Genomic DNA, 9,084 nt, shown 5'->3' on the forward strand with positions numbered 1-9,084 from the left:
CTCAAGGCTAATTTGAACAGAAACCTGAAGGGCGTAAGGGAGCCCTATGGAGATCCGGGGGAAGAGCATTCCAGGCAAAGGATACAGCAGGTACAAAGGCCCTGAGGTGGGAGCGTGCCTGGGGGGTTGAGGAGCAGTGAGGAGGCCAGTGGGGCTGGAGCGGGGTGAGGGAGAGAGGGTGGGAGGTCACAGGGAGGCAGGACAGGGACATATTCACTGAGAAGCCAAAACAGCTGAAGCCACTGTCTCCTCATCTGCCAGGCCATCCAAGGCACTGGCAGGGGTCGCACGCTTTTTTTTTTTTTTTTAAACGTTTTCTTTATTTAAGTAATCTCTACACCCCACATGGGGCTCAAACTCTTGACCCTGAGGTCAAGAGTCACGCCCTCCTCTGACTGAGCCAGCCAGGCGCACCAGTCACACGCTTCTGTAAAATCTGCCAAAGTAAATTAAATGCCTTTTCTGAAACCCTATGTGTTAAAAAAAAAAAAAAGCCAATTTAAACATTTTCCAAGAAACATAGGTCAGTTATTGAGAGTGTCACTCCATTCATAATGTTCAGTTAATTTACTGTATTTAATTCATTTTATCCTCTTAGGAAATTTCTTTTCTTTTCTTTTCTTTTCTTTTTTAAGAGAGAGAAAGAATGTGTGAGTGGGGGAGGGGCAGAGGTGGAGAGAGAGAATCTTTTATTTTTATTTTTATTTTTTTACATTTATTTATTTTTGAGAAACAGAGACAAAGGATGAGCGGGGGAGGGGCAGAGAGAGAGGGAGACACAGAATCCGAAGCGGACTCCAGGCTCCGAGCCATCAGCACAGAGTCCGACGCGGGGCTCGAACCCACGAACTGCGAGACTGTGACCTGAGCCGAAGTCGGACGCTCAACCGACTGACCCACTCAGGTGCCCCGAGAGAGAATCTTAAGCAGTCTCCACACTTAGCACAGAGCCCAACATGGGGCTCAATCCCACGACGGTGAGCTCATGACCTGAGCTGAAATCAAGGGTCAGATGCTCAACTGACTGAGCCACCCAGGCGCCCCCGGAGATTTTTCTACTGAAGTATAATATACATAATATATGTACAGAAAAGGACACACATCGTTAAGTGTGGGGCTCAATGCATTTCCACAGAGAGGCCAACACCAGATCAAAAACCAGAATATGACCAGCTCCCTGACGCCCCTCAGGGGTGACCGCTTATCCTGCCTTCTCATAACACAGAATCATTCGTTTGTCTGGTTTTGAACTTCACATGAGTGGGTGTCACCCGTTCTTGCTGCATTGCTCTCAGTGGTAGAAAGAGGCCGCCGTTCACCTTCTGCCCTCTGTTGACTGCGACGGGCACTGCGGCCGTTTCCAGCACGGAGCTGTGATGAACAGCGTCACGAGCACTCTAGAACCTGTCTCTTGGTGCTTGGTAACAGGCTTGCACGTTTCTGTTGGTGCTGATGCAGGGGAACTGCTGACTCTCAGGGTGGCCACGTGTCCTGCTTTATCAGTCACCGCCAAGCTGTTTTCCAAAGGGCTCGTGCCCGACCAGGCAAGCAATACCCATCACCAGCCTCCTCCATTCTAACTCCCCCTTCATCCCAGATTCTCCCATTTTGTACTTGTAGGGTTCTGTTCTTTTTGCCAAGGAGGGCCTCCTACGTTTTGAAAACTTCAGTCCTCCCCCAAACCTCGCTCTGCCCCGAGGGTGTGGCTTTGTAGACCACGGGAAGGTTCTGAGTGAGCCGGGAGCCCAGCGAGGGCCCTGAGCACAGGAGGGACGGGGTCTGAGTTAGGTGGGGGGAATCCGACTGGGGGCACGGGTGGTGAGGGAGGCCCTGCACTAGTCCAGGTGAACAGCGTCGGGACCTGGAGGAAGGTGGGGGCTGTGGGTCAGATGCCGGGTACATTCCGGAGGGAGCCAACGGGATTTGCTGGGGGATCAGACCCAAGGATTGAGGGAACGAGCGATGTCTTGCCCTGAGCAGTTGGCAGGATGAAGTTTTATAGAGAAGGCGAAGACAGAAGGTGGAATGGGTCTGGGGGAAAGTTGGTTTTCCGACGTTGGATTCACCCGTCTGACATTGAGGGGTGCGGGCAGGTCTGAGGACAGCATCTTGGGAATTGTCAGGGCTTGGCTGGTGTTTAGAGTCTCTGGATGGAAGCCATCCTGGGAGTTAGTGTAGACAGGAAAAACAAGGCCCAGGATGTGCCCAGGGGTGGTCCAACATTTCCAGAGAGAGGAGGAGAGCCCGGAGAACTGGGTGGAGAGACCGCTGTGCAGAAAGCCAGCATGCTGCACACCCACACCACCCCACCACAGCCTGGTGGCCGGCCACTGATGGCTTCACCCGTGAGGCCACCCCCGGCATCGCTCCCGAAGCATCACCTCCTCTGTGCTCGGTCCGCCTCCCAGATCACTTCTGATGAGCTTTACTCACCTGTAATACAGCTGACGTTATGCTCTGTGTTTGTCTATTGCCTGTCCCCTCCGTGTCTGCTTCCTGAGGCCGTGACTCTACTCAGCCTTGTCACTGTTGTATTCCCAGTTCAGTATCTAGAGCAACACAGTAGATACTCAGGAAATCGTTGGGGAATACATTTTGCAGGAGGGGGAAACAGGGAAGGCGATTTGCCAGAGGTTACATGGAGAAGGCAGGACAGGGATTTGGGCAAGGTTGGTGGCCCCAAGGCCGAGATCCTCTTGTCGCTCTCCCCCCGCCCCCCGACTTCTGGCCTCGATTGGTCTTCTGGACCCACGACCTTGGACCCGAGCCCGGGACAGGGCTGGGTTCCAGGCGGGCTGAGACTGCGGCGCGATCTGGGAGCCGCCGGTAGAGGGCGCTGCCGACGCGCCGAGGGAGGAGCCGGGCCGGTTTAACCCAATTGAGGAAAAGGGAGCAGAGGGTCTGCACAGTGGATGCGGGTGGGGCGCGATAGGGAGACGGAGGCCAGAGAGAGGCTATGCAAGTCTCTTCCTAGGGACCTTTACCAGCCTGGGGAGGGAAGCAGAATGAGGACAGGCTTCCCAGGAGATGAGTTTTTAACTCTATCCTGAAAAATAGTGGGGGGTGGAGTTTGAGAAGGGCGGGGGGGGGGGTGCTGGTGGGGAGGGGAGGTCAAGTACAACTTAAGTGTGCGGCAGCGGGCCCCGTAGGGGGCAGACACCCCGGACTACTTCACTGAGTGGCCAGGACCCCGGGCTGCCTCTCCCCAGGCCTCAGGCTCCTCATCTGTAGAATGGGGTTCCACTGTATGGTCTGAGGCCGCTTCCGGGTCCTGGGGCCAAGATCAGCAGGAAGGATTAGCTCCTAGGGGTCCACTCCCAGCAAACTGTCCCTCCTGGTTCCTACTGCAAGTTTCCAGGGAAAATGTTGGCGATAATAATAATGACTCTGTGTGTGTGTGTGTGTGTGTGTGTGTGTGTGTGTGTGTGTGTGTGTTTCCCTATTCCGGGAACTTTTCTTTTTTCTTCTTTTAAAGTTCATTCATTTATTTAGAGAAAGGGGAGGGGCAGAGAAAGAATCCCAAGCAGGCTCTGCACTGTCAGCGCAGAGCCTGATGGGGGAGCTCGAACCCATGAACCTCTAGATCTCGTCCTGAGCCCGAAGCCAGACGCTTCACTGACTGAGCCACCCAGGCGCCCCCAGGAACCTTTCTAAGTGATGAATATATTTATGAGATCAGTTAATCCCCCAGCAATACCATGAGCAAGGAAAAACTACCAATTCCCTTTTACAAATGAAGAAAGAGACTCAGAGAGGGAAGGGACTTGTCCAAAGCCACACGGCGGGGAATGAGTACTTGGGCTCCAGAGCCTCTGGGTCCTTAAGGTCACTTGAGTGAGGACAGAGACCCCAAACCTCAGCCCTTCTCTGAGCACAGAGGTATATGTGGCTCTGGAGGTCTCCCCACAAGGAGAGGCCCCCTTCAGTCTGGGGATGGCCAAACCACAGAGCTTAGCTGGACGGGGGTGGGGGCGCGGGGGGGGGGGGCAGTCAGCCCTGGGCTGGGGGGATGGTGCCTGGCTGGCTGATACTGGCATTGGAGCAGCAGCTGGAGGGTAAAATCCCAACTGCACCACTCTCTGCTGTGTGATTCCAGGCAAGTCACTTAGCGGCTCTGTGCCTCAGTTTCCCTTTCTGTAAATGGAGAATAAGAAAAGCGTCTCCTTTTTAGAAGACTGTGGTGAGGATAAAACAACACAGGGGCAGCGCTTGCCTACTATTGTTCCATGGGCTCTCCTTGGGTAACTCTGTCTCTCCTGGTTCTGGAAACTCGCCTCACGTTCAGCAGAGTGGCCAAGACTAAGTGACATCATAAGCCTCTCACCGGTCCTCCGGGGTTGATGTTATTATTAGTGCCAGTCTGTGGAGGAGGAAAGGGAGGCTCAGAGAGGGTTGGGGCTTGCTCTGCAGGTGAAGGAGTGAAGAACGTGTCTTCGATGGATGGGAGGTATCCTCTGAGTTACACGGTTAGATGTTACAAATGGCAAAAAAAAAAGGAGGGAAAAAAAAAAAAAAAGACCGAGCACAGAACCACGTGTGACTCGAAGTCACGTTTGACTTAGAAGGGGAGTGGGAGAAGGGCACCTGCCTGGCTCGGTCTGTTGAGTGGCCAACTCTTGATTTTGGCTCAGGTCATGATCCCAGGGTTATGGAGCCTGATTAGAATTCTCTCTCTCTCTCCCTCTGCCCCTCTCCCCGACTCATGCGTGCTGTTTCTCTCTCCCTCTCTAAAATTAAAAAAAAAATAAATAAATAAGGGGCACCTGGGCGGCTCAGTCGGTTAAGCGTCCGACTTCAGCTCAGGTCATGATCTCACAGTTCGTGGGTTTGAGCCCCACGTGGGGCTCTGTTACGACAGTGCAGAGCCTGCCTGCAATTCTCTTTCTCACTCTCTCTGCCCCTTCCCTGCCTCCTGCTTTCTCTTTCTCTCAAAGCAAACAAGTATAAATAAAAGAAAATTAAATTAAAAATTACATAAGTGGATTTGCCTATATGTGCACAAAACAGCTCTAAAGTTTTTAACAATGGACTGATTACATTATTTATCCCTAGGGAGGGGAACTGGGTCCTCGGGTCTGAGGTCAAAAGGAAATTTTTTGCTGCACATGTATACAATATCTAAAAGGGATACTTTGTGTGTTAACTCCCTGAACGAGGGCAGGGAGTGGGAAATAGATACATTAATTCGCAGGTTCACACTCCAACACCAACAAGGGCCAGGCAAGAAAGGTCGATGAGTGAAACAGTCAATTTAAGGAAGTGGTGAGTGAAATAGGAAACAAAGGCAAATGAAACATTAAACCCCCCGGGGCGCCCGGGTGGCTCAGTGGGTTGAATGTCCGAATCTTTCCCAGGGTGGCGGGATTGAGCCCCGTGTCGGGCTGTGTGCTGAATATGGAGACTGCTTAAGATTCTGTAGACCTCTTCCTTGCTCTCTCTCTCAAAATAAATAAATGAATAGATAAAATTAAAAATTAAATTTCCTTACAACTTACAGCCCGTTGACACGTCCCTGAGACAGGCAGAGTGACCTCCCTCCGGGAGCTCTGACACGCTGCTCAGGGCAAAAGACAATCTTAGCCCGACCCCCCAGGGTCCTGTCAGTCTACTTTAACATATACAAATTCCTTTGGAAACTTCCTTTATCTCTAACCCCCCCAAGATACATGTGGGCAACCGTACTCCACACTTACGGCCCCCCCCCATACATCTGAGGGATCTCATGACTGAGCTTTTACTAAACGGTAATGAATGGCCTTTTCCTAGCATCGGCTAGCCCCTCAAGGTCCTAGCAAACTTGCTTCCAGAATATCTTAGAGACTTCCATTATCCCTAACACCCTCTCAACCTGAAGGTATATAATCAGTCACCTGTCACAAACCCCAGTGCAGCTCTTTCTGCCCACGGGTCCTATCCCTGTGCTTTAATAAAGCCACCTTTTTAAGAAAAAAAATTTTTAAACCTGGATTCATTTTTGAGAGACACAGCATGAGTGGGGGAGGGGCAGAGAAAGAGGGAGACACAGAATCCGAATCAGGCTCCAGGCTCTGAGCTGTCAGCACAGAGCCCGACGTGGGGCGGCTTAACCAACTGAGTCACTCAGGCGCCCCCATCAAGCTGCCTTTTGGCACCGAAGATGTCTCGAGAATTCTTTCCTGGCCATCAGCTCCGAACCCCAACACTTCAAACCCCCTCAGTGGGGACTGAGGCAAACAGAGTCATGTTCTACCCCAAGGGGCAGCCTTACTCAGTGTCAGCAGGTTGCTGCCTTACGGAAGGGCAGGCCCAGAGTCGTCCTTCTAAGGAGAAACGGAAATGGGGTGGCCGGTGGGTGAGGGAGGAGGTCAAGGTGACTACAGGGAGCACGGCCTGGGAGTGGCAGAGCTAGAGAGAGGTGGGACGGAAGGAGTGGTAGACACGTCCGCTGACCAACCTATCTGCCATTCCTAATCCCCCTCTCTGCTGCTGCCTTCCACCTTAGAGGATAGAAGAGACAAATGACTCGCTTTCCCAGTCTCCTTTGCAACTGGGAGCGGTTATGTGACACAGTTCAGGCCAATTCATCTAAGGAGTCTCGTTGAGGGTGGAGGTGAGTTCTTCATGATAAAAGGGACAAATGCTTTCAATTAACACTGAACTTAACCATTCTTCTGCCTTCCCATCTTAAATGTGAATGCAGATGAAATGCCGGGAGCAGCAGCAGCTATCTTGTAAACAAGAGGGAAAACTCAAGTGAATTGCAAACCAGCCCTTGACATCACTGGCCTAATAAAGCCGTACCAGCCAGAGCTGGTCTCCAAGCTCACTGTGCTAGGGGGAAATTAACTCTCTTTGTCTAAGCCATTGTGATCTGTTTGGTATTTTTGTAGTCAAACATTCTGAACTTTACAGAAGATGGGTATTTGATGGAATTCAGAAGATGAGGGAAAACAGGAGGCTGGACAGGAGTCAGTGGAAGGTTAAGGATCCAGGGCAGAGAATTTTTGTTGGAAGGTAGGGGACGTCTGAGGATGTTTCCGTCATAATAACCAACATTTATTGAGCACGCATGATGTGTGGGGCACAGGGATCTTCACGGATCAACTTATTTGTCCCCACAATCTTCTGAGCCGGGACTGGCTTTGTCCCCCCTGTGATGGGAGACTCTGGCCCAGAGATGCAAAGCAACTTGTCCAAAGGTCCTGTAGCTACTAGGCAGTGCGGGCAGGATGGGAACTCAAGCGGATGGAGTCCCCGCAAAAATGGAATCTTTGAGTCCTCAGTCAGTGGAGCGAATGAAGAAGCATGTGCCCCTCTTAGGGCCTCAGTCTCTCACTGTGTGAAATGGGGCTGATTGTCTCACCGCAGTGATGGGGCACCAGGAGCCTGTCATCTGTGGGTGGCCCTTGTGAGGGCTGAGGCAAGGCGTGGGTGCTGAGATGTGCCAGCAGGGTGAACTGGTCTCTGTGGGGCCAGCAGGCCAGGGGTGGGGGGTGGGGGTGCTGCCTGGTGCTTGGGGTCAGTCATGTGACACCTCCCCTTCCCGCTCCGTCTCTGTGTCCCTATGCCCTGCCAGGAATCCTGCCAGGACCAGGGGCTACCTGCAGGGACAGAAGGAGTTTGTGGATGATGGCAGCTGGGGGCAGGGGACCTGGAGGGAGCAGCTGAAATGCTGGAGGCTCTGTGACCCCGCTGGCCCTCTCTGTGCCTCGATTTCCTCCTCTGTAAAATGGGGCTTGAATAGCACCTCCGCCGCCTACTGAGACGGTTCACAGAGACGACCGCAAAGCCACAGCGAGGTGCGGGGACGCGCGGGGAGCCTCAGGGTGGCCGCTGGGGAGGCGTGTGCGGGCCCCGCGGTGTGTGGGTCCCTCCTAGGCCGACCTCACTCGGGTCCGCCCCACTTCCCGCCCCAAGCATTTCCGGCGGGCTGGTCTCAGGAAATACCAGACCGCCCCCCCCCCCCCCCCCCGCGGTCCCCATGGGCCTCACGTCACCCGCCGGCGAGGGAGCTGCCCTCCAGCTCCTCACCCGCCCCTCCTCCACCTCCTTCCGGCAGCCAGCGGGCCTTTGCTCACATCTCCATCCCCCCGGGGAGTGCCAGCCCTCTTGGGCCGGACCTTGGAGACTCGCCGGCAGCCACCAGAGCCTTCCAGATGGTCTGCACCTCCTCCTTCCTCTTCTTCCAACTCTTTACTCCCGCTGGGAGAAGGCAGGTTGAGGGCAGGGCTGGGGCGGGGCTGCGGCCCTGGGAACCGGGCTGTTGCACCCGGGAGGCATGGCTGCTGTGATGGGGGGAGGGGGGGAAGTTGGGGACATTCTGGAAACCCAGAAGAGGAATCAGGGAAGCAATCTGGGAAGGCTGCCTGAAGAAGGTGACGTTTACGTCTGGACTGGAAGAGCAAGGCGTTAACCAAGGACAAATGTTTCAGACAGTAGTTCATTTAGTCAACAAGCCTTTACTGAGCACCTACTTGGTGCCGGTCCCAGTGTGAGGCCCTGGGATTCGGGCAGGAGGCAAGATAGGTTTGCGTGCCCTCGAATATTGCAGCGGGGGAGTCAGAGGAGGAGGCAAACTGACAAATGGGGCACAGAGCTACTGAGGAAGAGACATGAGGGGAGGCGAAAGGGGCCTTGTGCTAGTCTGGGGTGGGCAGGTGGGCAGAAAGGCTTCCCTTCCCTGGGGAAAGGGCATTGGAATGACTGGAACAGTCCAATGCCCTGAGCAAGGTTTACTTAAGCAAAGACGGGGTGGGGGGGGCGGTTTCCGGATGGGGAGACAGCAAGTGCAAGGCTGGAAGTTGGGAGGACGTGGGAGACCCTGCTGCTGGAGCTGAGACCTCCAGGTAGCACGATATTCACAGGCCAACGAGGCCAGTGAGTCAGGCCAGTGAAGGGACTCGCCCAGGGTCACAGGGGTTAGGGCTGGGATTTGAGCCTGGAGTTCAGGGACAGGAACTGCTAGCCACAGGGGGGCTTCCTGGCTCCTGGAAGCCCACGCAATGCCGCAAACCCCTCCAGGGACAGCGGCCAGCCTCCCCTGCCAGGCACGGCCACCACCGAGGGCTGGCGCTGAGGGAGGGGGCGGCCAGCTGTTGGTAGGAG

Source organism: Lynx rufus, unplaced genomic scaffold (genome assembly GCF_022079265.1).
Source record: "Lynx rufus isolate CCGP_SWC_20201006 ecotype Redwood Valley unplaced genomic scaffold, mLynRuf1.p SCAF_28, whole genome shotgun sequence".
Taxonomy (NCBI): Eukaryota; Metazoa; Chordata; class Mammalia; order Carnivora; family Felidae; genus Lynx; species Lynx rufus.